Here is a 24,257-nt window from a genome sequence, read left to right as displayed (position 1 = left end):
ATTCAGATTTCCAAGTTATGGGGTTACCGTAAGACTGCTATAATTGTTGTTGTTTTGTTGTTTAGCCGTTTAGTCATGTCCAATTCTTCATGACCCCATGGACCAGAGCACGCCAGGCACTCCTGTCTTCAACTGCCTCCCGCAGCTTGGTCAAACTCATGTTGGTAGTTTCGAGAACACCGTCCAACCATCTCGTCCTCTGTCGTCCCCTTCTCCTTGTGCCCTCCATCTTTCCCAACATCAGGGTCTTTTCCAGGGAGTCTTCTCTTCTCATGAGGAGGCCAAATATTGGAGCCTCAGCTTCAGGATCTGACCTTCCAGTGAGCACTCAGGGCTGATTTCCTTAAGAATGGATAGGTTGGATCTTCTTGCAGTCCATGGGACTCTCAAGAGTCTCCTCCAGCACCATAATTCAAAAGCATCATTTTTTTCTGCAATTAGCCTTCTTTATGGTCCAGCTATAATTGTAGACCTGACCAAATGTAGTATTGCCAGCTAAGATTTATCTGTGTCTATTGCATTACACATTTATGTAGCTTTTTTAGCTTCAGTTTTGCTATTCAAAGAGAATGTAGCAAGATCTAGGAGCAACCAGATTAGAAAGGTGATGACTGCCTAAGACTCTTAAGAACAACAGGTTCTGGGATAAAACCATTAGCCAATTGACCAGCCTTTTGTACTACAGCAGCATGGAAGCATCAAGTGGACAATAATCACCATAATATCCAAACAACACACACACAGCAATTTTTTGGCAATAACAGCATGTAAAAGTAAATGAAATAAGATAGATGAAATGGGAGCATGAGTGCAGCAGTTCCAATTTTGTTAATTAGCATGTAGTCATGCTTCAGTGATGCTGCAATTATGCTACCTCATCCTCCTGTATCCCTATTGTGCAAATGCTGCCATTAGGCTCCTAAGAAGCTTATAAAATGGTGCATGATATGTGCCACCTACAGAGATGTCATTACAATGGTGTCGAATTAACAGTATGCTTTTTCAAATTTATAATTATTTGCCTCTGCAGAAGAGCTATTTGGGAACCTATTACTAGTCTTGTGGAAGTTAACTTAATAATTTCCTTTGTATTACTTTAAACACCTGCCACTGAGATTCATATTATGAAATGCATCTCATTATAACATTTTATTGTAAGAAACATAGCGTCTATTTGAGATGCAGTAATGCAGCTTTTAACAGAGCGTCTGATTAAACCAATGATGCTTACTTCATTCCTTCACCAAAACCTCCATGAGAAGGATTAGATACTCTTTTTTAAAAGTAAGTATCACGTTAAGCTAAAGACTGGAAGACACTGTAGAAAGAGAATTTTAAAGGTCACTGCCATTTTTAGTTTTACAATTTTCCCATTTTATTGCATTTTGTTTTATTATCTCAACATCCTAGTCTCAGAAAATATGATATAAGAGATGTCACAATGTACATCAATGAAGAACTAGCTACATTAATTCTGAAAAATAGATGTTACAAGATTACTTTTGATGTTGATGATAGCTTGTCCTTCACCCTAAGATCCCAGGGTGGATTACAAAATTTAAAAGACAATGTTAAAAAACTATGTAAAACAACTTACAATTACAGAAATAAGGTGGTTTCTAAAAATATAGAACCCAGGTGTCAAAAGCCAGGGTAAAGAGGTGTGTCTTCAAAATGGACTCAAAGATGTATTATGAAGATGTCCAATGCACCTCTGTGAGGATCAAGTTCTAGAACAGGGGCTGCCAGAGAGAATGTCCTCTCCCACCCTGAGCTTCTGAGGTTGGTGGAACAAACAAGAGTGGCTGGCATGCTGTGGAGCTGTGTAGCTGACCTGATGGTGGTATGGCTACTGCTTACTGGGTCATTATAGGGCAGGAACAGGGGTTCCAACTTTAATAAAATATGGGGGGTAAGCTCCTCCCAATCATATGACATGGTGCACACACACCATTTGAATGGCAATGCCCATCAACTGGGGAGTGCAGCCCCCTCAAATATTTTATTGGTGAGGCCAAGACCCCTCAGCCCCTAGGAGTTGGTTCCTATGGGTAGGAAGGTAGCAAGGACAGGGCTGTGTGAGTGCACTGCCATAGCACCGACCTCCCAACGTACCTCCGCTTCCCAGTAAGTGGCAGTGATGCCACTGTTGAAAGGGCATTGTGAGGTAAATTTACCCCATGTATCTTTTCCAGAACAGCATAAGTAGGCAGCTAGGGAGGCTGCAGAGTGCTTGAGATTTTTTAAAATGGAAATAAAAGCACACAAGCCACCCAAAACAATGATAAGATAAGCTTTCCTCCACTTCCACCAAAATTCTAAAGAAATTCTATCATGTCCTGAGAAAGTGCCAGAAAGCTGGAATTCTCTTTAACTATAGCTAGAGAAAACTTAAATTTTTTAAGGAGAGATTTCAGTACAGCCCTACTGGGGAGTAATTAGGTAGGGACAAAGACCTTGCACTAAGTTGCTAAGTTGGTCACTAGCAAGCATCTCCACCTGCCTGGGCATTTTTTAATTTTTTAAAAGGGTATGGGAAAGTGGCAGCAGATTACTGGAGTCAAGCTGAAGCAGTTAATTTAAGATGGGCCACATCCAGCAAGTTTCTTTGTGGACACAGATTAATTTCTTGCCTTGTACAGATCTACTTCTATAACCAGAAAGTTTTGAAGGGTTGTATGCAATTTAACTTGAATTCTTCTCCCAAACTCCAAACTCCAGAACCTTTTTTTAAAAAAAACAGCTGGCTGTCTGATTTTCTATTAGGCACATGCATCATTGCACACAGGTGTTTCAGTTTGTAATTCTTAGCTAACTAGGGGGGAAAGAATTGCCATGGAAACAAGAGCAAGATAGGCCCACCCACTGTGAACACATTCAGTCATACTTGCTGACTCTTAGGTTATAATTTAGAGAACCAACTGTATAATCCATCAAAGTTGTTCATATATCCACTACTGTAAATGAGGCTTTCAGCGCTAGCTGGGTTTTTTCCCCCTTACATGTAATTGTGCTTTGAGGCCTAAATAGATGGAGTCAGATGGTTGGAAAGGCTTAAGGATTCTTCCCATCAGTGCTGGCTCCAGCTTTTATTTTATTTTTATTTATTTTTTTTATTTAATTTCCCCCCCCCAAGCATGTAAAACTGAATGTGCACAAGTGAAATGTGTGTTAAGTTCCAGGATTACTGTAACTAAATTAATTATTGCTACTCCCAACAGGTGTATGCATGAATGTGTGTGACCCTGCTTTCCAGGAGATCACTGCCTTGTGCTTCTGCATACACCAAGGATCCGATTAGGATTTCTAAATGGACACATAGTCAGGAAGAGAAATATATGAAAGTAGTAGAGTCCATTGCATTCTACTAGCATTCTTTCATCATGCCTGCACTGCCTCACAGTGTGAAAGTTGCATAAGAAAACCATGTACATCAAATGAAGTCCTTGAAATGGTTTATATGTAAGCTTAGGTATGTAAAGATGAAATAGTGGAAGACAAGAGCCAGGTGTGAATTGGGTCCACTGGCCATCTTCCACCCCACCTGCTCTGTAACCAGAACTGACGGGGGAAGTAAGGACAACTAACCATATAAGTAAATACAGAATGGTAAGACACACACCATGTACCTGTTCGCTTAGTGCAAAATCATCTTACATTAGTTTGCACTATTCTTAAAAAAAAGGAAAATAATCATCTAAAGAGAAAATGTATTGCAAAATATGTTCAAATTGGCAAGGAATGAGGATTCCATTTTTTTTGTACCCTAACAAAGTGAAAGGCTAGTTCCAGTGAATTTATGTTTCATTACTAAAGCATTTTCATTGATTTTTCTTTAAAAAGCAGTTGACATCATGCATCATGAGAATTGTGGGCTATCCAATATGCATAGTTTTTTTCCTTTAGTTTTCTTTATTCCTTAGTTTCATTGTCAAGCAAAAAGTAACATTTGTCCTTATAATTTTTTGTGTTGGGCAGCTGCCAATTAGAAGAAGGAAAGTCATTTGGCTGAACCCTGAATTCTAAACTACTCTTAAGTAATTGTAAGCCTTTCTTGGATAATTTTGTTTAAACCTTTGGAATCAGTGGCGTGTTAAAGTATGGTCCTGAGTGCCAACGTAGGTGGTTGGGGGGCATAGGGGGAGATCATTTCAACTGCAGAAAAATAGCAGGGGTCAGCTGAATAACCTCTAATCTATCATAAGTGAAGCTTGCACTAGCAAGTAGCCCTTTTGGGGCAGAAAAGTAATGGTAATTCAGGGTGCAGGGAGAGTTCCTTGCCTTAACACTGAAAGGATCATAAGGGGTTGAACTCAGAGGGCATGCACCTTCCCCTGCCCCCCAAAAACCAACAATGCTGGAGGATCATATACCTTACTAATTCTTACTGATGTTCACTTTTAAGGAATTTCTGCTGCCAATGCAATAGAAAATATGCAAATAAAATGATTTTAATTCTTTTTATTAAGTGATGGCTCAGTTCACTATAGAAAATCAAAGTCAAGCAAGCATGGAAAACAAATTAAAACTCAGCAAAAGAAAGAGAGTTTGATAATGCACATATCCACTTATAACAGTAATGCTTTATTAGTGAAAGTGTTCACTGAGACCTTATTTGAAACTTGGTAAAAACTGGAACTAATGTTTATTGCTGAAGACAGAGAAGAATAGCTATCTCATTACTGATAACAAAGAGCTAATTAAATTGTTTCCACTACAAAATTGTCTTGAGAAAAATGAGCAGAAAGGCCCAGAAGCCTGTTTTTAGAGGTACTTCTTTCAAAGTGACAAATTAAAAAGCACAACAAGAATGACTAATCAATGTAATAAAACAACAGCTGCAATCCTAAGCATATGCACTTGGGAGTAAATACACAGACATTACTAGTACTTACTTTTGAGTAGACATGGGAATCTCTTTGCAAACCTTGGAAGCTAAAAGCTAACTACACTGATGACTCCAACACGACCTCTTCTGAATGGGGTTGCACTCTGCTTTAAATGGCTTGTAGTTCATCTGGTGGCAATCTGAGATTCAGCATTGTCACAGGAAAGCCAGGTGGCTCAGTAATATTGGCTGACTTTTACTGCTTCTGCCTTGTTTACCAGCCATGCCCATTACTGGATGGGGATAACCTTGCCATAGCAATCCATACCCTGTTACCCTTCTGATTGGATTACTGTAACACAGATTATGAATGGGAATTTAAACCCTGTTCCATATTGGTCTCGGTCCAATACTGCAACACACTAACAAAGGAGCTGAAAACTCAGAGAGGGATAAAGCCTGTTATTTGGTCTTGACAAGTCCATAACTTCTGACTCCTGGTTCATCTCAAACTATTACCAATGGCCCAGCTCCTGACAGTTTTGTCTTGTTTTTTTTCTTCTTCTAGATCCATTTGTGCACAAAAAAATTGATGTTGTATCCAGTGGTGTCACTCAGCTGATGCTAAAGCTTCCATCAGCAGAATGGAGTGATAACCAATTTTGGGTTATCCTCCATCTAACCTATTGAAATCTTCTGAAGGTGATTGAGTGACCCTTTAGACCAGGTCTAGTTGGGCTGTAGGTGACTTCAAGGTGGTGAAACCATTCCACTGATGTAAGGTTTATCATGAACTGAGCAACACCATTGTATACAAGCCAACGGTCACATACAAGGTCACATACACAAGGAAAGTGGTATAGCCTCTTCTGCCATAAGTAGTCAGGAATTGCTGTAGGAAATAGGACTTCCGGGTTGGCACCCCTGGCAATGGCGGAGCTCCTCCGAGCGGGAGGAACTTGCTCCGTGGAAAGTTGGGTATGAACCGCCACGGCGAAGGCGGAGACCCATTGAAATCACAGGCGGAAGAAGCCTGTGAACCTGGGATTCGGCTGGCACCTTTTGCGCCTCCCCTACTCATGGGGAAACCCTGTTTTGGGGATCTGGAGCAACGTGGGGTGAGTGGCGCAGTGCTTTGAATCGACCGCTTCTTTCATGGAGTGAAGCCTCATTGCTGTTGCTGGAGAGTGCTGACTTTTTCTTGTGGAAAATTGGATTTTAAATAACAACCCGTGAGTAAAAAGGAAAATTGGATCTTTAAATATCTTAATTTGGCATCGAACGGGGAAGGTTCAAAACAGGAAGTCCGCCTTCCCCTTTGTAAATAGACTGAAGCAAAGAGCTTACAAGTTAAGGTCTTGGAAAGCCTTATGTAAAGGATTAAACTTCCATCGATTGAAATTATTAGACCCCCCCTTGGAAGCAGGAGAAGAGGGGGAAAATTTTGGACTGTGTATCCTGCAGGAGAGAGTGATTAAAATTAAATTACCACTGCTCTGAACCTGGGAATGGGCTCCCAGTGATTGACGTTTCGGGAGAGTTCATTGACAGCGAAGAGAATGGATGTTGACAGTTAGTTAAATAAGAGAAATATATTGTTTCCATTGTCCGCTTCTGCGTTTAAAAGGGAGGAAAAGTATCTGAAAATTGAAACTATCTTTACTTTTTGATCTGTGTTGGAAAAGATTGATACAAGTGGAGACTTTTCCCCTCTAGAGGGAGCTTTTGAAACTGTTACAAGAGTGGAGCTGGGAAATCTCCAGCTGCTTGATAAGAACTGTGGGAACTAGAGATTGACCTTGGATATTCAAGAATGTCGACAGGAGAAGCCTTATGGACCGCATTTTCTAAGATAAGCCACCTGTTGGAACAGCTTCATAAAAAGATGGATGCTATGACTACTAAAATTGACATTTTGGAACCAAAAGTGAGCACCAATACAGAAATTATTCAGGATTTGGCACAGGAATCTATTTCAACAGGACAAATTGCTGAAAAGGAGAAGGAGAAAGTTGCTGTTGTCGAACCCAAAGTAACACAAGGGGGAGCCTTACCCTTACAGAGGCAAATTGAGGACTACAAGTGGAGGCCCTTTATGATTGAGACTAGAAAAAGTCAGATTTTGAAGATAGGAGCTTGGCCTGGACTAGAAAAGGAAAGCTGGAAAGATCCCTCTATGCAGGGATTAACTGACTTTTGGAATATGGACTTGGGTCAGGAGGAGATTGGAGTTCTGGGGGCCTTTGGATTTGGAGGAATTTTGAAACATGCCCTGAAATACTTTATGGATCCTAGCTTTAATTATGGAAATCTGGCTGACCTGTCGAGAAGGAATAAAAGCATAGTTGGATTGGAGTTTCCCCGAGATCTGCTCTTTAGCATCAAAGAATATGAAGAAGACTGGCGGAAGGGACGTGGAAAAGAGTTAAGAGCCTCGGACATCTCCAGGTTGATGGACTGTATGGAGTTGACGGAAGTGGCTGGCAGAGTCCGAGACTGGAGAGAGGAGATGGTGGAAGAAGATTGGAAATTTAAAGTCTATATATAGAAATATTGTAAAATTAATGAGTGATAGAAAAATGTGGGAAGGAAATTTTATGGCTTTAGCTGAAATGCTATAAGGAGTTAAGCGTAAATATGTATATTAATTTTAATGGAAATAAGATTAAAAATATGTTAAGACATTTATATGATAGAAAATAGAGAAAGATGGAAAGGAATTGCTGAAACAATTAATGGAAGTGGAATACAAAGAGGGAGGTGAGAGGAGGTCAATGATACAAGGGAATGAAAGATAGAATATGGAAAAGGTATGATGTATGTTTTTAAATTGTTTTTGTTTTTTGTTTTTTTTTGTTTGTTGTGTTAGTTTAATGTGTTAAGGTTGTGTTTTGTATTGTTTATGTTCTTTTTTGTCTTCTTTCTTCCTTTTCTTTTTTGTAAGCTCTAAAAGTAATAAATATTATTATTTTTTTTAAAGGAATTGCTGTAGGAAATAGTTCCCCCCCCCTCCTCATCCTTTCTCTATTCTTTGAACTAGCAAAGGTTACATATGCCTTTTGAACAGTTAGAGAGTGGAAGAGCCTTTAAATCCACTCTTACACATTATATACAGTGTTCTCCTTTCTATAAAGGCCATTGAATATGTGCCATTTATCCTCTGACCTATAACTATCTTCTTTCGCAGCTTCTTTTTTATCTGAAGGTATAAAATGTTTTTGCTTAAGCATCTGTCATGCTTTGAAATATGTTAATTTAATATAAGGCTCTATTGCGACTTAACAGTATTAGCTGATGCTGAAATTGTTCTTTCCTAAGTGTCAGCGTGGTTGGCTCCATAAATCAACTGCACTGAAATTCTGTTGAGAAGGAGCAGTTTGTCTTACTGAAAAATGAACTTGCATTGGCTTATATTTTCCAGCATTAGCCATGCATTCCTGTGACATATGTCAAAGTTAGTCAGTATTTTGGAAACTGTCTGCAATGGTTAAGATGTTAAATAGCAATGAATGGGTAATCTGTGAGTGTGATGATGGAACCTGCCCTTTGGGAAATCAATATTAATATATATGAAATTTCTCTATATTACTTTTATTGAAATAGCACATTCTTATTCAAGACTGCCACTTCCCAAAGAAGAGACTGATATGAAATGGAAACCTACAGTAAATGATGACTTTAAAAATACAGCACAATGATTGTCACAGACAGGAGGCTTCTCTGGTTGGCTCCACTTGGCTGTCAGTCTCAGAAGCTGTCAGGGTGACATTTAAAATCTAAAGGCTGAGACAAAGCCAGATCTATTTTTATGCTAACCTGTCCTTTCTTAGGTAGAAAGATGATGAAATAAGAACAGGGGACACAGAACTGGGGAAAAGGCTGATCACAACTTTATTGGGTACAGATTATCAGTAGGAAGGCAAGGATTTTGTTTCTGAGAACCTACATACTGTTGCAAGTGCTTGGCCCAGTCTGCCTGTTGGGTAGATGTTGGGAAGGGGGAAAATAACAACTGCATTCCTACAACTGAGCTGAAGCTGTGACATCAGACCTTGAGGTGGACTGGCCCATGTCCCAAGATGGGGGTTTCTTTCAGTGAGGGACTGGAGAGCCTACCCCCTATACAAATTTCAGCTGTGGATCCTGCTTGGAAGAAGGACAGCTCAGCTTGTTGTACAGGGTATTTTTGGGGAAATGAAATTGCAGTCCCCCGGGATGCAGCTCTGCTGCCACCATGGACACAGGCAGTGGCAATACAGGAAAGAATGAAAACATCCAACAAACCTGAATGTGAATAATGAAAACAAATATTCTCATTGGTTTAACATACTTCATTAACTCATATCCATTAATTTAATGGCTACCTAAATTTGAGGGGATTTTTCCTCCCAGAGGGCCACATTCAGATGCTACTTGGCCATGAAAGATTGGACCACAGCCAGAGTCACTCTATATACTCTTTCACATACATATTCATTTCATTTCGTCTCTTTCTCTACTTATCTCTTTCTTACCTTCTCTCTTTCTCATCGCTCTTTTCATCTCCCACTTCCTCCCCTCCCCAGCTGCCTCTATTGGAGAGTCAGTGTGGTATAGTGGTTAAGAGCGGCAGACTCATAATCTGGTGAACCAGGTTCGCATCCCCGCTCCTCCACATGCAGCTGCTGGGTGACCTTGGGCTAGTCACACTTCTCTGAAATCTCTCAGCCTCACTCACCTCACAGAGTGTTTGTTGTGGGGGAGAGAGGGAAAGGAGATTGTTAGCCACCTTGAGACTCCTTAGGGTAGTGATAAAGCAGGAGATCAAATCCAAACTCTTCTTCTTCTACTCTTCAACCTACCCACCCCTCAGTAATTAGGCTTTGCTTATTGTTCTTTCTTGCAAAGATGAGAACTCTCTCTCTCTCTCTGTCAACACACACACACACACACACACACACACACACACACACACACTTTCAAAGAAGCTTGCTTTTAAGCCTAATTATTAAACATTTTGTTCCTTGAATACAACGGTAAAGAAACAAACCAAACAAATGGAATGGCCTGTAACATATTAGTCTCAACAAAGGCTATAAATGAGGGGAGATGGAGGGAAGGGGTCTTAATGAGAGTGCTGTTCACAAGTGATATCCCCTGCCTAGACACAATGGATGGTTTAATAAGGAAAATAATCAACCCCATACCTTTTCTTTCTCAAATTTGGCTTTAATGTTCCAGCTCTGCTGTTCCTTTCAATACACTGTAGAACCTAGCATATGATTCTGCTAGAGAGTATTAGCACAGCATTCATCCCAGTGTGAGCCAGATAGAACATTCTGGTGTGAATGCATCAGTCCACATAAGTACCCATAAGACTCACATGAAAGGCTTCCATTGCAATCTGAAACATAACTGTGTCCAATTCACTTTTACTATCTGTTTTGCATCCATTTCAAATCTTGCTGAGGAAAAATAATAATTACCCCAGTATATTTCTTCTTTATGTCCTCCCATAGCATGCTGTAAAAAAGCAAAAGCCAAAGCAAAACAAAACACATTTACTGGGCTCTTAATGATGATTTATGCTCTAGAGGAGAAGGTGGAAATTTCTGGTCTTATGTCCTCAGTGAAGCACCAACTTTCCAGATGGATCCAGGGTTGCTGCAGAATTCTGCCAAATGCACAGTTCTGCTGGAAAATGGAAAGTTCATACTGCCTGATAGCTGTTTTGAGGATGAGAAAAAGTCATTAAATGGCCTCTCCTAGGGATTGAGGGTTGTACATGTTGCACAAGGCTGAACAAAAATAGCCTCTCAAAATTCTCCACTCTGTCTGTGGGTGACATAGGGGAGGCATTCCACACCATATTTTGGAGAGCTGAAATTCTCCAACATTTCATGAGGAATTTGAATGGGAGAGTGGAAGCAAAAATTTGTCAGAAGAGGCTCTTCTGGGAGAGTTTGACTTGACTCTAATTTTGAGCTGGCAATTTTCCATCCTTGAGAATTTGGCCATTCAAAATCTCATACAATTACAGTTATGAGTAGACACTCACTGGGCTCTCCCCTCTCCATCACACTCCTGAAGACCCAGAACCCCTGGGTATTGAAGGTCTGAAGCAGGGAACCTGCTATATGTGCATAGACTTTCCTCACAACTTAGACCCCGTAGCAGTGCCCCAAATGACAAGGGGAGCCTACACACCTACAATAGGGTCCCCTCTTCAGACCTTCAGCCTATGAGGTAGATGGTGGTGGGAATATGCTGGTGGGAGTGTGATAGAGGGCCCATTGGGTGCAGCCCCACCTTCCCAGTCTATGCAATTGTAATAATGTGGACCATAATGCCTGAAGAGAGCCCATTTAGTATAGTTAATTCTATCCGCTTTTTTCTTGTTGTTCATGGGTTACGTTTACATTTTTAAAATGTTAGCTTGATTAATTTTTTTTAAAAGGCGAACAACTTTGCTTCTGCTGCTCTGCCTGGTATTAAATTTGAATAAAAACAACCACAAAATGTAATAGGGGCTTAAAAATAACTCAGGACAAAGAAAGGACAAATAGCAATTAAAGCCATTTCACCTCCAGTGCTCTGCGTAAGTAAATAATAAAGGTTGCATCTAATAGAGTGAAGCAAAGGCAGAGAGGTCTGTTTGTACCATTCCACATAATGGGAAATCAGTCTTTTTCTCAGACTGATTGCCCAAATAACATGCTGCCATTAAAAATGAACTGCAAAAACAAAACACACAAGCTTTTATGAAAATGTACTTAAGAGATTTGTGGCTATATCGGGCAAAGCACGCAATGCTATAAAGGTGCGCTTCAACCAAGGCACAGAGACAGATATATAATTAATTTAAAAGGCAGCTTAAATTGTGCCTGCCTCATTATATGCCTGCCTCTGCCCAATAACATAAATTCTATGTTTTTTTGCAGTCAAGGAGAAGGATGATCTGAATATGTTATTGCTTCACAAAGCAACTGTTGACAATGCATATTCTCCACATTCTCCATAAAGAGTGTTTGCCATTGTGTTTACTGATGATAAAACTTCTGGATTCCAAGGAAATTTTAATAGCATGGAAACAGTTTCTCCAGGAGAGCAGGCGTGGAAAGGTTATGTGGAAATTAAATAATAAACTTCTGAAAAATGAATAAACATCTTACTTCTCTTTCAATTGCTTTGTCTTATCATTTAAACAATTTGGATATTCAAGCAAAAAAATCATATTTAGTCTGGGAAGTGCTGCAGAAACCCGTGAAGCCCTCTCTCCTTCTCTGAGGTAGCTTCCAGTTGTTACAAGGGTCTGGATGGATATTGTGTATGTCTATTGCTCACGGGACACCCACCACCCACCTCCTAAAGAGGGACAGGATCTTTGCCCCAGATGCAACCGACACTTTTCTAAGTGTGCCTGAGCGACCCAAGCAAAATAACACAAACCAAGATTTGATTTGTTGAAATTAAAAATAAAAACATATAAATCACACAATGCACAGGTATATATAAACTATACACAGGTATATACTATGCACAGGTATATATAAAATGGCAGATGCATTTGATTCTAGTTCTAGCACACATATTCTAAGCTGAAGAATTTAACATGCCTGATGCTAGGAGAAGGAAAATGGGAGGGCTAGGAGTATGACATGTGCCATACAAATTCCCAGAACATAGATTCTTAAGTTACACCTTTTTTCTCTCTCATATTGAGGAACTCTTTGCCACTGGGTGGATGCAAATGTGTGGGAGAGCTCTTAACCAGAAGCAGCCAGAAGCAGGAGTGGAGCGTATCATGCCTGCAAGGTTCTCTCTTTCTCTCTCTCAGTTTCAAACCTGAAGCATCAGAAACCTCTATCCAAAGCGTCATGGCTTTAAATGCAATGAATGGTGTATTTGTGAGAGGTGCAGTGAAGCTCAAAATAGTTAATTAACATTTGAAGCTAACTACTTGCATATACTTTCCTCTCTAATAGTGGTGCATAAGTGAGGGAGGGTTTTTAGTGATGGCAAATGAAAGGTGATCTATGGTGAGATCATTTTCCTTACTTTCCTGGGAAAGTAGTGAGGAGCCTGAGCTTTTATCTTCCTACCTCTGGGCAGATGTGTTGCCCACCTTTCAGCTGTCTTAACACCCTTTGGGGAGGGGGGGGATTGATCTAATATATAATTGGCAGAAATTCACCTCTAGCCAGGGAAACATTTAGACAATGTGACTAGTTATGAATCCTTCTAGGCCTGCATTTTGAGGTCCTTCCATTGGAGTTGTATATTTACCATTCCCCTGTTGTTCCACAGCATTTAAACCAGGAGCAGTAACTGGCATCCCACATAATTGGATCCTATTAAGCTGGATGGTATGATTGTGCATGGTACTCATACTCTTAAGCATATGTGGCACCGGAGTGCAAAGATCCGCCTGGTGCCCCTCTCCCCAGGTTGCCCAGTCCCAGGCACACAGGAGGACCAGCCAGACGGCCACCTCAGCATCTCGCTGGCTCAGTCGCTCATGAAATCGCGGCACAGAGCCGCCCGCAGCAGAAGAGCCTGCCGCGGCACTCCAACCGATGGGCGGGCTCTTCCTCGGACTCAACTCTTGGGCCCTGAACTCTCAGCCTGGTGCCCCTGAGAGCCCAGCACCCGGGTGCCCTGCACCCCTAGCACCTATGGGTAAGTCAGCCCTGATGGTACTGCTCCTTTGCAACCTCTTGCCTGCCTACAAACCACACACAAAGGAGCAGTGACCGGATTAGACTCTCCTCCTACCAGCTGGAAAGCAGGAAGATCCAATCCTGCATGGTGTGAAACAGCACCTGCACTCCATAGGAATGATTCCTCTGCTCAGCAGCTGTTGACTGGTAGCATTTTTCCTGCATGGCAGGGAGTCAGGAAGGAAGGCTTCCTGGGCCTAGCTTCTCCTGAGAAGATGCAACCTCAGGTCAGGTAGATCTTGACCTTTTTGTGCACATTTTACACATTGCTTGCTTCTCCTTGGATCACTCTGGACTATCCAACTCAACTTTCAGCAGTCTGTGACTGTACCCAACTCATCCCATACCTAAGTCCAATTTGAATAGGTTCCAGTTTGGCTCAGGCCTCGGCTGAATCTGATACATAGCCTCACATATCTCATACCTTTCTTTGGTCATTACTCTCAAACATCCTTCAGATGATAGTTTTCAGAGCACAAGTAAAGTTTTATTTATAGTATATTATTTTAAATTATAATTGTAACAACAAATATTGCTTGTGATGTCTTTTTCACTGTCTGGTGTTCAGAATGCCCTATTTTTAAAATCTTCTTCATCCTCAAAAGAATACTTTGCAGTAGTTTTGGATCAAGGTAGTGCTTTGTCTGAAGCTTCCCAGTAAGATTTATGCATAGGCAGCTATTTCCTTTCTATGGCCAACATTCTCAACATTCATTTCCAATCATTTGTTTCGTAAAAAAAGAAATTTTCAGCACTAGATTCATCATGGGTATTATGCCTTCTTCTAAACCTCAGGAACTAATATGAAGGTCATCAGACTATCATTTATTCATATTGAAAAGAAAGAGAGAAACTCATTAACAAAGTTCACAATAGTTTGTTCTTGGTTGCTCAAAATGGAAAAGGAGCGATCACAATCAATTATCTTTGCCCCATCAGCTTGAAAATGTCATGTGCCATGTGAGGTTTCTGTTTAAGAGACACGAGTCCCAAAGCCCTTTGTTGCATGAAACCTGATGGTTCTATGGTTCTTTGGATCCTAGCCAATGTGTTTAATTGTGTCAGCTATCCCTGCAAGCCATTTAATTTGGAATAGTTCCAGTAGCTTCTATAACACCTGCATATCAAAATTGTATTAGTAGTTTCTGTAGCACACAGTATTTTTTTCTTAGGGTACTTCCAGACTCATTGTTCTCTCACTGTAAACAGCATATCTCCACATTTCAGCAGGCTCATGCACATAACTTCTCTCATGTCAATTGCTGCTCATTTTTTATGAGATAATGAGTGGGAATTCCTCATTTAAACAACTAATATAGAAACACCGTGCATATCTATTGTTATAGATTCTGCAGTTGGAATCCCTAATCTGGAACTTATGTAGAGTTGCCATATTTCAAAAAGTAAAAACCAGGGGAAAGTTTTTTCTTTCAAAAACAATTTTTCAATTGACTTGCCTAAGATCGAGGACAAAGTGGTGCCTTTCAGAAATTCCCTCTGGATGTCAATTCCACCTTTGAAAACCCAGTAATGTTTGGGAAAATCCAGACGTATGGCAGCCCTAGTTTGCTCTCCACCAGAAAAATAAGTTTCAGTGCTGCACTGGAAACAGTCATAAAACAGATACTTTGCATTTTTGCCTACATTTATTTTGTAACACATTACTCTTTTACAAACTAGCAATGTGGCCCTGTCTTCTTTTTGTCATTAAAACAGTTCAGTAACTTTTCTGTCTCTGATCCCAGAGAACGATCCTAAGCAACTTGCTTGTTCTTCATCATGGAGCTTAGCCTCTACTCCTACTGGCTCCATCACTGACAGAAAAGCTGTGTTCTCAGGTTACACATTCCTGCTGAGAGAGATCGGCAGGTTTTCAGGATAAGACATCTGTCAGAGCCACCCTGGGTCCCAGCTCACAAGAGACCAAAGTCCAGTCCAAGCTATATACAAAAGGTTTTATTGAAGATCATTGTCGTCATTACATCCAAACTCCGTGGCTCCGCATCTGTTACCCTTAGATGTTAGTAGTCCCCTCTGAGTCCGTCCCTCCCCTGCACCAATTTAAGAGGCTTGTACTGCTCCACCTTTTCCTCTCTTTCCTTTTCCGCAGGGTCTTCCTGCCCCCCTGTCTTCCCTCTTTCCGGGACTCCCCAGAGGCTGAGTCTTCTCCCGCCTGCTCCCCCCTCCTTCGTGCTTTGGCACCAGGCTCCTCCTCAGAGCTCTCCTCATTTCCGCGCGCCTCTATATTTGAACTTGGCGCGCGTACGTTGCCTCTGACCTTCCTTTCTACAGTTACGCTGCTCTCGGTACTACACTCCTCCCTTTCAGGCAGGACGTCTTGCTCCGAACTCCTCCCCCTTCCTCCTTCCTGTCCTGCTCTTTCTGACACACTGGCAACTCCCCCCCCTCTACTCCGTTCCGACGGGGGAGCTGGTCCCGCTTTGCCACTCCCACTGGGGATTCCCTCTTCGTTCCCCTCTCTCTGACTGATTCCCTCTCTATTGCCCCTTGGCCTGACCAGGGGGGCTCCCTTCTGGGAATCCTCTGATTCGCTAGACGGACTTTGGGACAACCTCGGCTCGTTGTCGTCCTCTTCCTCCTCGCCCTCGCTCTCTGTCTCCTCTCTCCCTAAAACCCTGACATCCATCCCCCCCTCGAAGCCCCCCCTTCCCCCCTTCCGCTCATCGGGTGCAGGTTGTGGAAGCTGCCGCTCTTCGGAGGCGGACGCAGGATACAGATTCTGCACCTCCATCTCCTCTGTTTGCAGTTCGTTGTACGAGTGTTCGAATTCGGGTTCTTGACCCAAGGTGTTCTCTTCTCCCTCCTCCATTGGTACCTGGTCCGGTGCTGCCTGCCAAGGTCCCGTCAGCCATTTCCTGCGCCAGTCCTCCTCTGGTTGCTCGTCCCACCAATAAGAGGGTTCTGTGTCCACCCCCGAACACGATCCCCTGGGCGAGTTGGAGTCCGGCGACCTTTCTTCAGCTGAAGAAAAGCCGTGGAAAGTGCTGCCTGAACATGTGGGCGTAAAGAGCCAGTCATCAAAGTACTCGGCTGGCATGGGTCTATGAGGGAAAAGGGCATGGAACTCGTCTTTTAAAAGAGGTTCGTCTAAGGCGTAGCCCGGCACCCAACCATTGGCACTGACTGGGGCACCCTCTCTGACTAGAAAATATTCTACTCCCTCTTGCCCCCATCTCGAGTCCAGGATCTCTGTGACCTCGTTGAGTGGTTCGGCCCTAGGCGCCCTCTCCCTCTCCTGTGACTTAGTGTGTTGTTGCGTGACTGTGTCAGACTCCTGAAACCTGTGCGGTGCCTTGTAGGGAGTGAGCACCGATCTATGAAAGACCGGGTGCACTCTGGAACCTTCGGGGAGGGCTAGTCGAAAGGCTACAGGGTTGATTTTAGCCTCCACCTGGTACGGCCCTAACTGCCTGTGCCCCAGCTTCTTCTTGGCCAACGACTTGGCTGGCATCGCTTGGGCCGCTAACCACACCCAGTCCCCCACCTGGATCTCCTCTCCCTCTCTCCTGTTTTTGTCAGCCTGCACCTTATATGCTTGCTTGGCCAGCTCTAAATGTCTCCGCAACTCTTCGTGCACCTCCTGCAGCTCCGCTGCAAACTGGTCGGCTCCTTGCGGCACCCCCTCTCCCGGTGCCACGAACCCCGGGAAGGTTCTGGGGTGACGACCATTGTTCGCGAAAAACGGCGTCACCCCCGTGGACGCGTGCTTCGTGTTGTTATAGGCAAACTCTGCCATCGGCAGGTAGTCCACCCAAACTGCTGGTCGCTGGTTGGCGTAACATCTCAGGTACTGCTGCATGATCGCGTTGACCCTCTCAGCTTGGCCGTTGGTTTGTGGGTGTCTCACCGACGTGAGGTTGATCTTGACGTTCAGGATACCTAAAAGCTTCTGCCAAAAATTGGAAACAAACTGGCGCCCCCTGTCGGACAGGATGGACTGCGGCAGCCCATGCACCTTGAACACGTGATCGATGAAGAGTTTGGCAGTCTGTTCCGCCGTCGCCACCTTTGCGCATGGAATGAAGTGCGCCATCTTGGTGAACAGGTCCACAACCACCAGTACCGCCGTCTTCCCCCTGGAGCTGGGCAGGTCAGTAACGAAGTCCAGAGCTACCCTCTCCCACGGTTGCTGTGGCGTTTCCAGCGGTTCCAACAGCCCCGCTGGCTTCTGGTGTACTGGCTTGAACCTCTGACAAGTGTCACACCTGGCGACGTAATCCGCTACCTCTCCACACATCCGGGGCCACCAAAAGTCTCTTGCCACCAGTTCTATTGTCTTCTCCTTACCGAAGTGGCCCGCACTGGGGGCGTCGTGCAACTGCTGCAGAACCTTTGCGCGAAGCTCGTCGCTTGGCACGTAGAGGGCACCTTTGCGAGTTAGCAGCCCGTCGCGTAGTTGGAACTCTTCGCCACTCTGCACACCTCTGCGCAATTCCTCCATCTTGGACTGTGCGAACTGATCCACTTGCAACGCGCGTCGCACCGCGTCCAGATCTACTGTGGCGGCAGCGCACGACCACGCCTGCGGTGCGAAAATGTGCTTGGCTGCTACAGGCGCCGCTTCATCGAGATATTGCGGTTTCCTGGATAGCGCATCGGCTATAACGTTGGAATCTCCTGGGACGTACTCTATCCGAAAGTCGAAATCCGCGAAGAATTCCGCCCAGCGCATGTGCCTCTGGCTTTGGAGCTTCGCCGTGCGCCAATACTCTAGGTTCTTGTGATCCGTGCGGACCTGTACTGTGTGCTTGGCTCCTATGAGGAAGTGTCGCCACGCTTTGAAAGCTGCGTGAATGGCTAACAGCTCCCTGTCCCATATGGTGTAGTTTTGCTCCGCTTTGCTGAGCTTTCTGGAGTAAAAGGCACCGGGTCTCCAGTTTCCATGTGGATCTTCTTGCAGGAGTACGGCTCCAACCGCTCTGTCTGACGCGTCGGTCTCTAGTCGTATGGGCTTGCCCGGATTCACGTGCAGCAGCTGCTCCTCGGAGGCGAAAAGGCTTTTAAGCTTCTGAAAAGAGCGCTCCGCCTGTTCCGTCCACACGAACCTCTTTTTCTTGGAACTGAGAGTGTCCGTGATCGCTGCCGTCTCCTTTGCAAAACCTCTGATGAATTTGCGGTAGAAGTTGGCGAAGCCGATGAATCTTTGGACTTCCTTCCGATTGCGAGGGCTCTTCCAGTCCAACACCGCGCGGACCTTGGCGCTGTCCATGGCCAGCCCCTTGTCGGACAGCTTGTAGCCTAGGAAATCCACGTCCGTCACATCAAACTGGCACTTCTCTAACTTGGCGTAGAGCTTGTTCTCCCGTAGTCTCTGCAGGACTTCCTTTACGTCCTTCTCATGGGCCTCCTCCGTTTCCGAAAAGATCAGGATGTCGTCGAGGAAACACACGCATTTCTTGTAGAGAAGTCCCGCTAGCACGTGATGCATAAATGCTTGGAAGACGTGAGATCCATTTTGGAGACCAAATGGCATAACTCTGTATTCGTACGTGCCCAGAGGCGTGAACATGGCCGTCTTCCACTCATCGCCCTCCCGGATGCGTATGAGGTTATACGCTCCACGCAGATCCAATTTGGTGAAGATCTTCCCCTTCCTTACGGTTGCCAGGAGACCATCTATCTTGGGCATGGGGAAGGCCTTGGGTTGGGTCTTACTGTTTATGAATCGATAGTCCACAATGAGTCTTTTCTGGGGCGTGTCTTTCTTCTTTACAAAGAAAACAGGACTGCCCCCCACCGCTTTCGATTCTCGGATGAATCCGCGCTTCAAATTGTGCTCTATGAACTCCCTGAGTTCTTGCATCTCGTCCTCAGACATGGAATACAGCTTTGCAGTCGGCAACTGCGCCCCTGGCACCAGGTCGATGGCACAATCATAAGGCCTGTGGGGCGGCAACTGGTCAGCTTCCTTCTCGCAGAAAACCTCCAGGAACCCCTCGTACTTGCGGGGTACTGCCTGCACCATGCCAAGTTGCAACTGCTGCTCAGCTCCCTCCTCCTGGCTGGACTGGATGCAATGTTGAGCACAGTACGATGAGCAAAAGGTGATCTGCCGTTGGTACCACGCTACAGCAGGACTGTGTCTCTCCAGCCAACTCATGCCTAATACTATAGGCGTGTCTGAAAGGCGGGTGACATTGAAGCTGATGACTTCTCGATGATTTCCAATCCTCATCACCATGGGAGGCGTCTGTTGCACAACTTGTCCTCCTAGCAATTTCCTGCCATCCACCGTGACTACGTTCAGAGGTGTTGTCGCTGGCAGAAGCGCTATGCGATGCTGCTTGACAAAGTGCGTCCCCACAAAATCTGCGTTGCTCCCAGAATCAATCGTGATGGGGACTTCCAGGGTGGTTCCATTCGGCAACTGAAGTGTTGCAGTGAGCTGCACCGCTGGCCTGGGTGGTAAAGGGTCTGTGCGTTGCAAAAGCGCTGGGGACTGCTCTACAGATTCGCCTGGCTGAGCCCCAGCAGCTCTGCTTCCCGCCAGGCACTGTCGTTTCCCTGAGGTTGCTCTGCTTGCATCATTTCTGCTGCAACAGTTGCTAAAGCTGCAGTGTGTTTCTGCAGCCTCTGGGGACACTCTTTCGCCATGTGCTGTGCACTGTCGCAAATGTAACACTTCCTGGTCCCTCTAGGAGGCTTTGCCTTCACTGCCCCGGAAGCTGGGGCTCTGGCTGTTGCTTGAGCCTTAGCACCACCAAGTTCCATGGGCTCCTCCCCCTGCCTTCCCAGTGGCGAAGGATGTGACTGACTGAACTCCCTGGGGATGAAAGAAGACGTCCTCGCTGGTGGACGCACCTGACGTTCTTCCTCAGTGTGCCAAGGACGTCCCTCGTGCCGTATCCCAATCGCCAAAGCCCTCTGCACAAGCTCCTCCAGGGTCTGGGGTCTGTCTCCCCTGGCAAGTTCATCCTTAATGGGACCGCTGAGCCCCTCCCAGAACAAATCCCTCACAGGTGCACAATCCTTCTCCCAGCTTAGCGCAGTCAGTAAAGCAAAAAATCTAGAATGGTACTGACGCACAGTGGCTTTGCCTTGCCGCAATCCAAAAATTTCCCTGCGTGCAAGATCCACATCTACAGTAGACTGGAAGCAGGCATCCATCGCTTTAATGAATTCATCTGCATCGCGGCGGGCAGGGCCATCTTCACGCCACAAATTGCGCAACCAGTCTCTGGCCGGCCCATGCAAGTGAGAAACAATAAACCCCACTTTCTCCTCCTCACCTTTAAAGTCATGACGAAGCAAGTGCAATGCATACAAAACGTCTGCTCTGAAACTGGGGTAGTGCTTCAGGTTCCCATCGAAGTGGGTGACTAGGCTGCCCCCCCTCCGTCCAAGTCCAATCCCCTCTGATCTGGACCCTGGGAACCCCTCCCTGCTTGCACGTTCCCACCTTGTTTGCAGGTCCTGGCAGCGCTTCTCCATTTCGTCATGCTTCTTCTGAGACGCAAGGACTGCAGCAGTGAGTTCGGAAACTGTAGTTCGCAGCGCTGTCAACTGCTCCTCCGCAGTCATGGCTGTCACCGTTCGTGAGCTTTGCAAAAAAAAAAATTTTGCGTTCTTTGGAGGGGACTTTCTGTCAGAGCCACCCTGGGTCCCAGCTCACAAGAGACCAAAGTCCAGTCCAAGCTATATACAAAAGGTTTTATTGAAGATCATTGTCGTCATTACATCCAAACTCCGTGGCTCCGCATCTGTTACCCTTAGATGTTAGTAGTCCCCTCTGAGTCCGTCCCTCCCCTGCACCAATTTAAGAGGCTTGTACTGCTCCACCTTTTCCTCTCTTTCCTTTTCCGCAGGGTCTTCCTGCCCCCCTGTCTTCCCTCTTTCCGGGACTCCCCAGAGGCTGAGTCTTCTCCCGCCTGCTCCCCCCTCCTTCGTGCTTTGGCACCAGGCTCCTCCTCAGAGCTCTCCTCATTTCCGCGCGCCTCTATATTTGAACTTGGCGCGCGTACGTTGCCTCTGACCTTCCTTTCTACAGTTACGCTGCTCTCGGTACTACACTCCTCCCTTTCAGGCAGGACGTCTTGCTCCGAACTCCTCCCCCTTCCTCCTTCCTGTCCTGCTCTTTCTGACACACTGGCAACTCCCCCCCCTCTACTCCGTTCCGATGGGGGAGCTGGTCCCGCTTTGCCACTCCCACTGGGGATTCCCTCTTCGTTCCCCTCTCTCTGACTGATTCCCTCTCTATTGCCCCTTGGCCTGACCAGGGGGGCTCCCTTCTGGGAATCCTCTGATTCGCTAGACGGACTTTGGGACAACCTCGGCTCGTTGTCGTCCTCTTCCTCCTCGCCCTCGCTCTCTGTCTCCTCTCTCCCTAAAACCCTGACAACATCCATTAGCCTACAGACTGAAATTGAAACATCCAACCTTTTCTGCATTATTTAATGAAACCTCCTGTGTATAATGCAAATTTCTCTTGCAAATGCAAACCTTTGCATAAGTTGTTTTTCTTTTACTTCAGTGCACATAAACATTGCACTTTATGCATATTAAACTTACATCTTTAACATCTATTCCATAGTTAACATTAAAATGTATGTCCAGGTACTCAGTGGTAGTCAACTAATGTTTACTCAGAGCAGACCCATTGAAATTGTTGGACTTATTAGTTGTGGCCATTCATTTCAATAGATCTACTTTAAGTAATGGTTTCTTGAATGGCAACCATTCTCTCTATGAACACATTTAATGTTACCTTGGAAAGTCTACTTCACACATTTCCCCCCTACCCCTGTGTATTCTATCATTTCTAAAGTGTAATAAATCTGTTTCTTCTGGCATGAGTAACATGGGTTCAGAACCAATGGATTCACTTTGTGTAGAAAACCATTCTGGGTAGTGGACCTCAGTCAAGGGATGGTGTGCATAAGCACCCAATTTTCATCTCTGATTTGAACATGAGCAGCAATAGCAGCTTGTGGGGTGGGGTAGAGCTATAGAGGCAACCTTTTGACACTGACAACACTGGAGCAGGGCAGTGGTGAGGTCAGAGCTCTGCAGTTTTACCAACAGGTCTGCTGTCATCAATCTGTTACTTCCACCAACACACCGTTGTTGCCCTTGCCTCACTGCCACCCTGCTACAGTCCTGCCCAGCTAATCATCAGTGACACCAATGTCAGGAGGGTGGCTCTATAGTTGCCCCACTACACATCCCACTGCTGGTGAGCACTCCTTTCCAACCTGGCAGACATTATTATTCCAGTAATTTGAGGGATGGAGCTCTGCCAAAACCCTCTTTTATGGGCTTCAGGAAGCAAAGCTTACTAATCACTGGATGTGTAGCTTATGGCTACTAGTATACTGCTTATGATATCTAGGATTGGGATCCCCATGCCTCTGGATATTAGCCACTGAGGAACATGAAGAAGAAGAGTACTCCTGCATCCGTGTTTTGTTTGTGAGCTTCTCATAAGCATATGGTTGTGTAAACAGGATGCTTAACTAGACAGGCCTTTGTCCTGATTCTTCAGGACTTATGTTCTTAAGTTAGATAGCTTATTGTAAGGAAATGTAGCAGAGAGGGGGGAAGAAAGCAAGAAAACATTCTTCAAAATTTTAGTAAGTTTCATAATTAGAAGTATAAAGAAAACTTATCCTTTTCCAAAGAGGTTCATTATTATTGTTATTGTTACATTTGGCAGCAAAGTACGATGTATGAAAAAGCTTATGTGAAACAAGATCTGGAGAAAAAAAATGCATCAAAGTGTTTTAAACAAGAAAACATCAAATAAAATCAATGCAGGGATTATTAGAACACTGTACAAGTGAGTCTGAGTCATGGCAATTATTTTGATGTTTGCCACTTATTTTATTGAGCAACCTAGTTGTCACTTCTGGCTTACCCCAAAGAAACCCAACTCAGTGGCCAAACAGTCATTAAAAGCTTACCTGCTGTGTTTCTAGTCAACAAAAAGTGATTTCCCTGGATGAAGTTACACCTGAAGCTTTAAAAGGATGTTCTGTAAATAAGATCTGCCTGGTTCTGATTCTCTGATCTTCATTACAGTTGAACAGCACATGCTTAGGGTAAAACAAGACTGTCCCCCATTATGTATTCTTGAAACAGCTTGCCTAGAATCAACAGCACAGGGGACTGACATTTCATTACTGATGAAAGGAGTAAGTGTTCATGCATTACCGCTGATTTGAACAGTCAGCTCCTAATTCACTGCTCTTCCATCGATGGATCTCAGAGGGGGGCAAAAACTAAAATCTATCTGAACTAAGTCCAAGTAAATTATATTTCTAATTGTAATGATTTCTGAACATATACATGTACAGAGATAGCTTTCTGAAATTCTTTACGTGCACGGTAGCACACATGCAGTTAACTGATTAAATGTGACAGGTAAGCCTGGAATCCACTAATACAGTTACTTTACCAATTTACACTAATTTACTGATGATGTTTTCCCCCCTGAACTAAATTAATGGAGACTCTGGGCTACTAACCTTGACATCACTCACAATCAAATTAACTTTGATTCTGAGACGATCATGAACTGTATGCATTCCCAAATTTTCAGTGTTGCATCACACTTGCAAAACATATTCAATTATCTATATTGTGGAAAGTGCTTGTGCTTACTTATTTATGCATGGAATTCGGAGAGTTGCAGAATTATAGAATCATGGAGGAGACATGAACCTAAACTTCCTTCTCCATCCATGGTGGTGTCTAGGAACATCTAGCTTGCC

The 24,257-nt window shown here is 44.4% G+C and overlaps 1 long non-coding RNA gene across 1 annotated transcript in view; it reads left to right on the top strand.

The window, feature by feature from the left end:
- Positions 1–23,243, top strand: part of LOC309340671 — a 76,058-nt gene extending 52,815 nt beyond the window's left edge. Inside the window, exon 5 of the long non-coding RNA XR_014156066.1 lies at positions 23,201–23,243. This is a non-coding gene — a long non-coding RNA (uncharacterized lncRNA). The remainder of the gene's footprint in view (positions 1–23,200) is intronic.
- The last annotated feature ends 1,014 nt before the right edge of the window (positions 23,244–24,257 follow it).

Source organism: Podarcis erhardii (genome assembly GCF_964252035.2).
Source record: "Podarcis erhardii genome assembly, chromosome: 4".
Classification (NCBI taxonomy): domain Eukaryota; kingdom Metazoa; phylum Chordata; class Lepidosauria; order Squamata; family Lacertidae; genus Podarcis; species Podarcis erhardii.
This window is presented reverse-complemented; position numbering and strand designations above follow the sequence as displayed.